The sequence below is a fragment of the Sus scrofa genome, chromosome 7, assembly GCF_054392235.1.
Source record: "Sus scrofa isolate SSC_HxYL_T2T_F1_AM1 chromosome 7, Sscrofa_HxYL_maternal_Yorkshire_Landrace_v2.0, whole genome shotgun sequence".
NCBI classification, from domain to species: domain Eukaryota; kingdom Metazoa; phylum Chordata; class Mammalia; order Artiodactyla; family Suidae; genus Sus; species Sus scrofa.
In genome coordinates, this window is record NC_139389.1 from 73236444 (window position 1) to 73249988 (window position 13545).

Genomic DNA, 13545 nt, shown 5'->3' on the forward strand with positions numbered 1-13545 from the left:
GGAGTGGTCACACAGTATAATGAGAAGGATATGAGTGTGGACTCACATAATTCATAGACATAGTTTCAAGAGGAAGAGAATAAGTATTAAATACTGAGAAAGTGTGTGGATGTTTATATCTCCCCCTAAATTCAGGCATGGAAACCCAATGCCCCGTTGTGATGATACTTGGAGGTGGGGCTTTGGGGGAGGTGTTCAGATCACGGGGGTGGATCCCTCATGGGCAGGCCTAGTGCCCTTAAAAAAGAGGGTCAAGAGCACTTTTCCACTCCTTGTGCCACACAAGACAGTAGATGGCTATCTATGAACAAGGAATCGGGGCCTCAACAGACACCAAATCTGCAGTGACATGATCTTGGAGTTCCTCAGCCTCCAGAATTGTGAGAATTAAATGTTTGTTGTCTATCAGTCACCCAATTTATGGTCTCTTTGTTATAGCAGCCCAAGCAAACACAAAGACTAAAATTTGGCCACTGGAACTGGCAATTAGGAAATTACTGATGGCCTCAGCAAGAGCTGTTATAATGGAGACGGCAGCTAAGCCATCCCGCAGGGATCCATACAAAGAAACTGTATACTGGTCTTTTGACAAGTTTAGATGAGGAAGAGAGAGACTGGCGCAAGTTACTGTTTATGAGTGAATGACTGAAGCAGTGGCAATCCAAGAGACCAGGGAATCAGAAAAGCACGTCATAAGTAGCCCAGAGTGGTATTTCAAGAAAGGGGGAGTTCCCACTGTGGCTCAGTGGAAATGAACCCAACTAGTATCCATGAGGATGTGGGTTCAATCCCTGGCCTCGCTCAGTGTGTTAAGGATCCGGCATTGCAGTGAGCTGTGGCGTAGGTCACAGACTCGGCTCAGATCTGGCGCTGCTGTGGCCGGCAGCTACAACTCCGATTAGACCCCTAGCCTGGGAACTTCCATATGCTGCAGGGGCAGCCCTAAAAAGCAAAAAGAAAGAGTGAGAGGGAGAGGGAGGGAGGGAGGGAGGAAGGATAAACAGATCTGTTACAGAAGAAAGAACATGGATTTTGGAATGAGATATATTTAACCCTGTGACTTTGCCACTTATTAGCTATGAGACAAGTTACTCGATACTTTCTGAGTCTTAGTTTTCTACTCCTTAAGAAGGGAACCTATGGAATAGTTGTGAGAATTAAATGCAATGCTGCATATCAAAGTGCCTTTCACAGGCACCTTCTGCTCGAGCCACAGAAGGGGCTCAACAAATACAAGCTCCCATTTCCCCAAAGAAGTCACTGGTAACATTGAAGAGTGTCGTTTCAACTTAAACAGTGAAGATGTCTGTTACGTTGCCCAGAGTTAAGGTATTTGGTTGTGAAATATTAAAAATGGGAACAAGAATTGAAAGAGGAAAGGATTTGAGAGCATTAACCATGTTTGAAGTCTAAAAAAGGATGAAGCAAGTCAAGTACCAGCAGGGAAGTGACGCTAGGGCAACAGAAGCCCTCATATCTTACATGATTAGCAAAAATTATTTGAAATAGAGGTCCTTCCTTGGCCTATAAAGGATGAGATTTGCAAGAGATGAGGTTTTAGGAGGCTGGACATGGAAAAGATCAAAGGACAAACAAAGCCACCTTAAAAGTTGGTGGAGTTCATGCCTGATGTTGCTCATTTCAGTAAAGATCTAGGAAACAAAATAGTTGGGAAAACGAGTTTCCAAAGCAGATTTCAATCCAAGCATCCTTGTGCCTAATTGTTAATGAATGTGAAGCACACAGCTAGGGAATTTTTGGAGAGAAAACATTCCCTAATTGCACAATCTCTAAAATCTCTTTCCATCTGATTTTAACTATAATGATGTGCAAGTAAACACACTTATCAATTTTTCCAACCCTACATACCCAAAGAATTACTCTCTTCAAACACACATTTCATTCTAATAATGAGTCCTGACATGACAGCTTTCTTAGATAAGTTCAAAGTTATTTTCCAGATTTGGAGGGGTATTATTACTAGGTATTTTTAGCTCCATGTTTTCACCACAAGGAAAACCTGACCTTTAAAGAATTTAAAACTGAAAAGTTACAAGGTGAGATAATGGAATAATGGAATCCAATGCCGTTCTTTCCCCAAATCTCTCTTCCTGATCCATACAGGAAATACAACTCAAAATACAGGGCACAGATGCCCTATCAACTGCACATTTAGTGGCCACAAATCAAGGTGGAAGAACCACTTCTGAGCTAAAAAAAAAAAAAAAAAAAAAAAAGCTGTAATTATTATGAGAAAAGAAAGCAGAAAAAAAAAGCATATTTTGCTATATGAAGATAAAAAAAATTAAAGAACTCCTCGAAGGCAAAGAAAGCAATCCTTCAATTACTACTGAAGGTAAAGAAAGAAGTGATAAGTGAATTTTAGAGTGGCTTCACATGGGTAGTCTGAGGAAACACAAAGGTGGGTTTCCTCACAAAATCCTCTTCCACCCCACAGATGAGGAATGCATGCTTTCCTTCAGGAAAGGGTTGCACTCTGGAAATTACTAGAATATGGGCACTGAGTTTACTACAGGAAATGAAATCTGACAATCATCCCAACTAAGCCGGTAGACGGGACCACCGTATGGAGCCGAGCTGGCTGTGCACCGCAAAACTCTAGGGGCAGTGTTCACACACAGGTGCCCATGGAGTTACCCATCGCAGCAGCCTGATGGGAGGTATGTATTAAAAACAAGGGAACTCCACGAAAGCAGGGACTTTTCTCTATTTTGTTCACTGCTGTATCCCTGGCACAAGGAACAGGGCCTGGTGCTTAAGATCATCAATTAGTATCTGCTGAATGGGTGAATGAACTAATGAATGGAAGAAAAGAGGGAAACTGAAGTTGGAGAGCAAAGAGATGAAATACATGTTCAAGCGGGACTCCATATGATTGGAACCCACTGAATGGAGCCAAAAAATCCAGGACTTTGGAATGGAATTCCTACCTGTTATGAAGGAGGATGAGGAGGAAGGGATGACAGAACCAGGTTTTGTTGGTTTTTTTTTTTTTTGTCTTTTTAAGGCCGCACCCGAGGCACATCCAAGTTCCCAGGCTGGGGGTCTAACTGGAGCTTCGGCTGCCGGCCTACGCCAGAGCCACAGCAACGCCAGATCCGAGCCTCGTCTGCAACCTACACCACAGCTCACAGCAACGCCAGATCCTTAATCCACTAGCGAGACCAGGGATTGAACCCGCAACCTCATGATTACTAGTCGGATTTGTTTCTGCTGCGCCACGACGGGAACTCCCACAGAACCAGTTTGAACTGTCTTGCCACATGTTACTATGCACTGGCATGGACTTATTAAGGGCTGAGCTCAAATTACATAATAAAGAGGGGTGGAAAGACCACGTTAGCCTATGTGGGAGATTTTTCTGCTTAGTTAACAGGCTAAGTACATCAACAAAAATTCACTCAATTGCTTTTTCAATCAAAAGCATCTACATGGCCATAACCATTCAGGGAGCTGGAAGCCAGAAGAAAAGATATGATTTTCACTATAATATGAATCCACCCCAAATAAATTCTTGAATACATGGTCAAGTGAGATCAATACTGCAGAAATAATCTGTAAATTGTTATATGCTACCATAATGTTTTATTGTCCAACTAACAGAAGCAGAATTCATAAATATTAACCAGTCAATTAATGTCCACCAATCATCTAAGCTTTAGCACATATGCATTTATATAAAATAGCTAATCTGTACTATTCCTTGTATATACTTGATTTTCATTCTGTTTTATTTGTCAGGTTTCAACTAGATCTAAAGTTCTGTTTCTTTACAAAACTCAACATACACAGAATTTCTAAGGACATGGGTTATGGCTGATTCAATGGAATTTCTTTTACATTCCCGGTGTTTTATTTTTTTTAAAGTTCCAGCTACAAAAATACATTTCAAGAGAGCTGATGCCTCTCTATGTCCTATTATGACTCCTCCAATGGCAGATCACAAACAATTCATCTTGCCAAGGAAATCTGCTAAGCTGCTCTAAATTCTGAGCAATGCAAAGGGACTTAACCACATTTTTCTGTTCGTAATCTGTTTTCTGTCAGGGATTTTTGGCACACACCATCTGTAATTTCCATTAAAACAACACAACCAAACAAAAACACACAGCCCTTTGCTGCATTAAAAAAAAAAATCTATAGTTGGCCTCTCTGGGAGAAACCACTCCCACTTACAACCACTTGATGTTTATCAGGATCTACCAGTTGAGAGCAATGAAAAATAAAGAATGGGAAGTTCCCTGTAACCAAAACAAAAAATATTACAGATACTTAAGTAATCCCTAGCAGAACTTTTCTCCTGTCCAATATATGTTCAGGAATTTAGTAAGCTAAATACACAACCCACCAAATAAAAGACAACTGGTATACATCCTCCTCAAGGTGGTAATGTAGTGGATGGACTAGGAAGCAAAGCTTTAACTTTATTTTTGTTTGGGTAATAAATTCACATGGTTTAAACTCCAAAAGAAACCAAAGGTTACTCATTGAAAAATCTCTCTCCCACCTTATGCCTCAGCCACCTAGCTCCTCTCCTCAGAGGCAACCAATATTAGCTATTTCTTGGGTGGCCTTTGAGGGAGTGATGAGCGAGTGTGTGTGTGCGTGTATGTGCGTTTTCTTTCTCCCTCCTTCTGCAACTCGCGGCCTAACGAATACCACCCCTAGGTAGACCCTTGGGTACCTCCACTATGTCCTGGACAGGAAATAGGCTTCTTTTTACACGTCTTTTTCTTTTTTTTTTGATAGAACAAGAGCAGCTTCCTCAAGTGCTGTGTAGTGAAAGAGTCTGAGGCCAGCAGACTTAAAGGGAAAGCATTTTATGACTGATAATATCTGCTGTAGCCATCTATTCCTGTTCTATGTCTTAACTGTATCTTCTACATGCCTCTGTTACAGAAACTACTATACTTTATAATATTTGGAAAGGGTGTCTGGTATCATGTCCTTTCCTGTGTATAATGCAAGGTGCCTACCCAGCACAGTGTTAGCATTCATAAACATTTACTCAAAGAAACCCATGGCAAAATTCCCACTGTTTAGGGAGAATAGGAGAGTTTTTAATATTCCTAAATGAGCTTCTTCCCTTCATGCAAAGATAGACTGGACTGGAATTCCTGCTGTGGCCCAATGGGATCCTTGGCATCTCTGGGGCGCTGGGAGGCAGGCTGGATTCCTGGCCAGCCATAGTGGGTTAAGGTTCAATTGCAGCTCGGAGCTGACCCCTGGCCTAGGAATTCTATATGTCTCGGGGTAGCAAAAGAAGAAGAAGAAAAAAGGGATAGGCTTGATTGTCCCTGGAACTGTAGATCTGTAATCAAGGTGTATTTGAAACATATGTAACAGTGTTTTCCCCTTGTCCCTGTTAAAATTTATAGCAATGCCATCTGGCAATCAAACCTGTGTAAGAAAATACTCATACAGAACTTACAAGATCCTATCATTTGCATAATCAACTAGTTTCTAATCGCCGCCATCTAAAGAGAAAATGGTTGTATAACGTGATTTCTGAAACCAAAGTGGGGTGGGGAGGGAGGTCAGGTGATGGTGGAAGAAAACTGAACGGAAACATCATGAGTGAAAAAGAAAGTTTATGATTGTTTTAAAAAAAAAATCCAGTGAGTGAGAAAAAGTAACAAAGCGAGAACATTTCAATTGAACCTTACTCATTTAAGGCTCCATCTGATAATCATTCTCAAATCTCTTGTATGAACTTATATTTTCCACTTAAGTACTACCATCTACAGCATATGTAGGAATCATAGTATTTTTAAAAAAAAGTTTATTGGAGTATAGTTGACTTAAAGCTGTGTTAGTTTCAGGGGTACAGCAAAGTGAATCAGTTATAATATACATAAATCCATTCTTTCTCAGATTTTTTTCCCATATAGGTTATTAGAGAATTTTTTTTTCTTTTTATGGTTTTTATGGTACATATGGCTGTACCTGTGGCATATGGAAGTTCCCAGGCCAGGGGTTAAATTGGGACTGCAGTTGTCAGCCTACACCAGAGCCATAGCAACAAGGGATCTGAGCTGCACCTGTGACCTATGCCGCACCTCACAGCAATGCCAGATCCTTAACCCACTTAGAGAGGCCAGGGATGGAACTCACATTCTCAGGGAGACAATGTCGGGTCCTTAATCAGCTGAGAAATGACAGGAACTCTCAATTAGAGAATACTGAGTAGGAGTTCCCATCGTGGCTCAGTGGTTAACAACTAGGAACCACAAGGTTGAAGGTTCGATCCCTGGCCTCACTCAGTGGGTTAAGGATCCGGCGTTGCTGTGAGCTGTGATGTAGGTCACAGACACAGCTCAGATCCCACGGTGCTGTGGCTCTGGCATAGGCCGGCAGCTACAGCTCCAATTAGACTCCTAGCCTGGGAACCTCCATATGCTGCGGGAGCGGCTCAAAGAAATAGCAAAAAGACAAAAAAAAGAGAGAGAGAGAGAGAGAATACTGAGTATAGTTTACTGTGCTATACAGTAAGTCCTTGTTAGTTATCTTTTCTATATATATCAGTGTATATATGTTAATCCTAAACTCCTAATTTATCCCTCCCCACAATATTTCTTCTTCGGTAAACGTAAGTTTGAGGAATTATGGTAATTTTAAGGGGAAAAACAACAAATAAAAGCCTGGCATACTACATAGGTTAAACATCTTCATACCCTTTTAAATATATGCATTTATCAAAGTTACATGGTATAGCTTCTCTTTACCACATGTAAGGAAAGGCAATAATACTCAATGGGCTGATTATTTATCTTCTAAAAATTTATATTGTATGGGAGTTCCCACGACGGCACAGGGAAAACGAATCTGACTAGGAACCATGAAGTTGCTGCGGGTTCAATCCCTGGCCTCAGTAAGTGGGTTAAGGATCCGGCATTGCCGTGAGCTGTGGTGTAGGTTGCAGACACGGCTCGGATCTGGCATTGCTATGGCTGTGGTGTAGGCCAGCAGCTGTAGCTCTCATCTGACCCCTGGCCTGGGACCTTCCATGTGCTGCAGGTGCGGTCCTAAAAAAAAAAAAAAAAAAAAATTATATTGTAAAGCTAGAGCTATGTGGGGTTTTTTTTGGGTTGTTGTTGTTTTTTTAGGGCCACACCCGTGGCATATGGAAGTTCTCCGGCTAGCGGTGGAATCAGAGCTACAGCTGCTAGCCTATACCACAGCCACAACAACATAGGATCCGAGCCATATCTGCGACCTATACCACAGCTCACGGGAACACCAGATCCTTAACCCACTGAGCAAGGCCAGATCAAACCCACATCTTCATGGATACTAGTGGGATTCATTTCCACTGAGCAACAGGAACTCCTTAAGTCTTTAAATTACATGTTAGTTAACTATGAACAATGAAGAAGTAAAGAATTTATAATTTTGAACTGGAATTTTAAGAAATGTTTTAAATTTGCCCAAATCGCCATTCATTTCCTTTTGCTATGAGATACAAATTAGAGCCCTCCAAGGAGAAGTAAAAGGAGTTCCTGTAAGAAGTAAAAAGAATCCTTTATTTTGGGTGGGATTCCTCTTTTTTGACCAGTAGGTTAGCCTAGGGATCGACAGGACAGAAGAGGAGGAAGAGTATCGAAAGTGAACAGACTGACTGAGATTTATAGGTGAGAGAGGAGGGGCCTACATGAAGGTATCCCAGACCACAGGGTCAGGGATTTTCAGGCACCCTAGGGGACGTTACACCCTTGTTGTATAATGTAACTCTTAAGGTAAATAAGTGGAATCCATTAAAACTATTTTTTAGAATTAAAAAAAATTGATTTTGGATATCACTAAAGGGTAACCTATAATATTAATATGACAATGAGAATTTTTCTGCTTTGTTTAACCAACTATGCTCTACTGCATATTAAATTTCATCTTCCTTCTCAAACTGCATCACATTGAGGTTGCCACGTGTTGATAATAGAAAAAAAGTTAGGTGATATTTATTACTTCCCCCCGCCCTTCACCCCCTACCTCCTAAGTATTACATTGCTACATGGTGCTATTTGAATAGTACTGTCTGGATTTGGAATCAGCCCCTCTCTTTTCCCATCCCCTAACTCTGATTCTCAAAACCCAACCTAATTGTCAAGACCCAAATTTAATGCCCATGTCTCCCTAAAGTATTCTTTGATTCCTCCTTAGCTAGAAGAAATAGTTTTCTTTAGCCTATGTATTTTTTTAAGCTCTCTCCTAAACATTTTAGGGCCCTTATAAATACTTTACGCATTAACGATTTGAGTATTTACATGATTATAAACTTCTTGACAAGGAGAGAACTGCATTTTACCATCTCTGCATGTTACAGTACCTAGTACAGTACCTGGCACAGAATGGGAAGCTGATGTAATAAATAAGGTATATTTACATTTGCAAGTTTACATGGTTCCATGAGAAAAAGAATGTTTGTGTGTGTATGTATGAGAGAGAGAGAGATGTGTGTGTGTGACTAGGTCACTTGGCTGTACAGCAGAAACTGAAAGAACATTGTAAATCAACTATACTTTAATTTAAAATTTAAAAAATAAAAATAAATTTTCCGTGGTTCATAATAAACCAAACAGTTCTTCTGAGAAGCAAAATGGCACAAAGATCAACAACAGAGGGTCTTCTTTAGATATTTCTTGGACAAAGAGAGCTAAAATCTATGGCAACTATAGTAAAATATACATACTTAAACTCACAGGTTTTATGAGAGTAATAATTACTGTTATATAAATCACCAGCAATCTAGTGATAACTTAATTGTTAGAGCTTTGGTTAGGCTAAGGCATGTGATTTACCAGGAGCTAAACTTCTTAAGCACTTTTCTAATCATTACTTTAATTTATAGATTAGACAGGTTGTACTCATGCCAAGAAGATGTCACAACTACCAAAAAGGAAAGCATAACAAATTTAAAAACATACCAAATGTTGAAAAGAAAGACAAGTATGGAGTTCCCGTCGTGGCGCAGTGGTTAACCAATCCAACTAGGAACCATGAGGTTGCGGGTTCGGTCCCTGCCCTTGCTCAGTGGGTTAAGGATCCGGCGTTGCCCTGAGCTGTGGTGTAGGTCGCAGACGTGGCTCGGATCCTGTGTTGCTGTGGCTCTGGCGTAGGCTGGCAGCTACGGCTCCGATTCAACCCCTAGCCTGGGAACCTCCATGTGCCGCAGAAGCGGCCCAAGAAATGGCAAAAAGACAAAAAAAAAAGAAAAAAAAAGAAAGTATTACAGAATCCTTAGCTTTACGTTTACTGATTTTGTTTCTTGGGGTTCCCTTTGCTAAAGTAGAAAAATGCCCTATGACACCAAGTCCTCTGAAGAATAATTCAGAGGATCTACTAAGTTTATATATGTGGTATGTTATACCATATGAAATTAACTACAAAAGAGTTTCTATTAGGATAATTAAGATTAATACCCTTAGAAAAGGGCAGAAAATCTATGCAAAGACACAGAAAAGAATTAATTTCTGATACTAGCAAAATCTACATGGAAGAGAAAATTAGATGTGAACACAGATAGATAGAAATAATTAGCAGGCAAGAATTCTAATTAAGCTAAAAGAGAAACAGATGAAAGGACATCATTAGTCTAACCCTGGACACAATAAACTTCTCACAATCCCACAATATACCACAACCAGCAAAAAGGAATTTGTGGTAAAAAACACACAAACGAGCTAGACCCAAGCCATGCCATTTGAAAGTTGGGAAATGGGTGGGAGAACCAAGCAGACAATAATAACAGGAAGGGAACATTATTATAATTAGGCAGCTTTGGGGAAAGTTATAATTATGAAGGTACAGGTGCTACACAGTTAACAAACTTCTTAATTGGATGTTTGTTTGTTTGCTTTTAAATAATGTTTCATGGAGTTCCCGTCATGGAGCAACACAGCTGTAGCTCCAATTTGACCCCTAGCCTGGGAACCTCCAGGTGCTACAGTGCAGCCCGAAAAAGCAAATAAATAAATAAGTAAAGTTTCATGCTCCGCAGGTATTTTCTGGTATAGGTCGTAACATTTTGCTCCACTGAAATTTTATAACGAAAATAAATTGGAGAGGCTGTGTTATGTAATGTTTAGGGCACTGACTCAAGCCAGATTTCTTGAATTCAAATTTTAGCTCTCTTAACTTTCTAGGTGTATGACCTTAACCTCTCTAAGCCTCAGTTAGTTTCCTCACCTGTCAAATGGGAACTAATACTAGTTTCTTCCTGACAGGAGGATTTGTTTGTTATGAGGATTAAATAACTAATCAAATGAATTAACTTATTATTTATAAAGCACTTTGGACACATATCCCACAGTAAGAACTGTATGAATGTTTGAAAATTAAAATCTGTCCTAAAGAGTTTAGATGTTCATCTGAATTAAGAAAAGTCTGGCCTCCATGATTGAGAAGGTCTCCATATATATTTAAACTGTGATGACAAATAGGGAGAACTGAAAATGTTTTCTATTGTTGAAGAAGCCCTGCTTTGACTTTATTTTCTATCCTTCTTTTTCTCCCCAGTGATTTCTAACCCTGCCTTTAGACTGCTAGTTAAAAGATAGTTATCCAGGAAATAGTACACCTCTTGCTCAGGGCTCATTAAGTGTTCATTTCCTCCGAACCTGCCATGCCCTCAGGAAATGAGACGGGAAAAGAGGATACGCATAATTTCTTATTAGATATATGACGGTAAGCATTAAATCTGATGCCAGGGTGGAGTCTGAGGTAAGATTATGTGAAATCAAGAAGTGGCTCCACATAGAGGTGCTGGTGTGATACCTTAAAAAATAACATAGTAGAGCTTTTAAATAATTTATCAGCCAAAAAAAAAAAAAAAAAAGTAGATGCATAGCAGATTAGTGGCCTCATTCCCAGTAACAATCTCTAGAACATGAATAATAAAAAAAAGTAAACTTGGAAGGTTCATGACACTGAAAGGTATGTTCTCTTCTCATGATGTGGTCGACATACAGGGATGCTTTCCTAACACCGATTACAAAACAGATACAGACATAATGTACAGTAGTAACGGGAAACGTCACCTCTCCCAGAGTTGGGGAGAGGTTTCATTCTGGTAAAAGTAGAGCACCTGATAAATTGATACCATATTGACAATTTCATTTCTCAGAAAGTGGAGGAAATGACAGAGAAAACTGCTATTCAGGAGTGACAGGGAGGAAACTGTAGGTGATGGAGGAGTGACAAGGGCTTTAAAAGAAGTGACGGTGCTGGCTAGGTTGGACTTTTAAGAGCAAAGGAAGGAAACTTTTCATATGGGAAGACTCTAGACCCTAAGCGGGTAAATGTCAAAGTGTTCAGAGATAGGATGAGGGTTCATTTCAAGCCGGAAACTCTAACAGGGAGTATAACTTCAGACAAACGGAAGGTAAGGCTTTAAAGACTATATGCTATTGATACTAGTGAGGAAAAAAAGGAGGGAAGCAACTTTAAAAAAAAACAAACTAGGGAGGGAGCAGTATGGATTGGGAACTTGGGGTTAATAGATGCAGACTATTGCCTTTGGAATGGATAAGCAATGAGATCCTGCTGTATAGCACTGGGAACTATGTCTGGTCACTTGTGATGGGGCATGATAATGTGAGAAAAAAGAATGTATACATGTATGTGTAAGTGGGTCACCATGCTGTACAGCAGAAAATTCACAGAACACTATAAACCAGCTATAATGAAAAAAAATTATTATATATTAAAAAAACCCCTAGAGATCCACTTATTAGAGGATGAATGCAAAAAGTGGCACAAGCTTACTGTAAAAATATCAGGAGGAGTTCCCATCATGGCTCAGCAGAAACCAATCTAATTAGCATCCATGAGGACCCAGGTTCGATCCCTGACCTCGCTCAGTGGGTTAAGGATCTGACACTGCCGTAAGCTGTTGTGTAGGTTGAAGACTTGGCTCAGATCCCCTGTTGCTGTGGCTCTGGTGTAGGCCAGCAGCTACAGCTCTGATTCGACCCCTAGCCTGGGAACCTCCATATGCCATGAGTGCAGCCCTAAAAAGCAAAAAAATAAAAACAAAACAAAACAAAATTCCAAGAAACTTAACACCCAGAATTAGGTAAATATTTTTTTTTCCTGCCACGCTGATTTTTTTCTCTTGCAGGTCAGAACTGCTGGTTATGTTCTATCTATGAGTGAAGAGACCAAGGAATTAGAGCTTCTGGAAGCCTTGGGAAAATAACTTCAAAGTTCAAAATGGGGAATAGGCAGTATATGCTAGGGTCTTGACAGTATCCAAAAGAGGCTACTTTATGCCAACAGAGTAGTTTACAGGGACCTTAAATAGGGACATGTTAAGATGCACTGAATATCAAGTCTAAAATCAACTTACCAGATGATCTATATAAACTGGGGAGCCAAGGCTGGCCCCAATAGTGGATCTGGGTGAGACTGCTCATATTCCTCTCAATTTCTTCCTCAGGTGACTGTTACTGTTGAGGATCTCGTTGCTTTTATTGAATATGTTTGAATTTTTATTTTTATTTTTTGAGTTTTGCTCTGAGGTTCTTGGACCAAATCTGTCCTACTGGTTGATATATGCCAGTTTGAGGGGCCATTCTTTCCAAAGACTGGAGTCTGGGCACGGGTTTCTTGTTGAATAATGTCTCTATACCTTTTAGCTGATCCTCAGTAAACACTGTCATTTCCTCCATGGACACCTCTGGTACTTGCCTTTAGTGAGATCCTCTGAGTCTGGTATCCTTTAATCTCTGCTGTTCACATATTCAGGTCCAGTGACTAGTTATTATTATTTTATTTTATTTTATTTTTGTTTCTTAGGGCCACACCCACAGCACATGGAGATAACCGGGCTAAGGGTCAAACCAGGGCTGTGGCTGCCAGCCTATGTCACAGCCACAGGAAGGCCAGATCTGAGCCTCATCTGCAACCTATACCACAGCTCACAGCAATGCTGGGTCCTTAACCTACTGAGTGAGGTCAGGGGTCGAACCTGCATCCTCATGGATGCTAGTGAGATTTGCTTCCACTGAGCTATGCCGGCAACTCTCTCCAGTCTTAGTTTAGATATCACTTCTTCACTACTGGTTTAGGATTTCCTCCTCGTGCTCTCATAATATCCTATACTTCGGCTTATCAAAATATTTATCACCAAACACTTGTCAGTGTTTCACAATTTGTTTACATCCTCTCCCAGACTATAATCTTTTAGATGATGTGGATTCTAGGATATTCATCCCTGAATCACTCTAATACCTAACAGTGTCTAGCACATATTAAGCCCTCAATAAATATTTGCTGAATGAATGGCAAAGAAGCTGTGTCACAGACGAATAACTAAAATCAAAAGCATTGATTCTGGAAAAGAACGGGCTCAGGGAAATAGAACGAGCTGTCCTCATCTATCTGAACAGCTGTTCTGAGGAAGAAGGCTAAGACTGCTGTTTCCCAGTCTTCTGTCCACTCCCATCCTCCTGGAGCTAATTCATTATGTCTCCATTGCAACTGGCTCACAGTGGTATTAACTACTCATTAAGTCTGGGATTTTTTTTT

General features: G+C 40.3%; 1 protein-coding gene and 1 long non-coding RNA gene across 4 annotated transcripts in view; both read right to left on the reverse strand.

The window, feature by feature from the left end:
• Window positions 1-13545, reverse strand: part of PRORP (protein only RNase P catalytic subunit) — a 143176-nt gene that overhangs the window by 37206 nt on the left and 92425 nt on the right. The gene's annotated exons all lie outside the window — the stretch shown is intronic.
• On the reverse strand, window positions 3872-6541 carry LOC146401665 (uncharacterized). Its single transcript, XR_014810725.1, has 2 exons — window positions 6485-6541; window positions 3872-6051 (listed from the first exon to the last, which is right to left on the reverse strand). It is a non-coding gene; the product is annotated as an uncharacterized LOC146401665 (long non-coding RNA).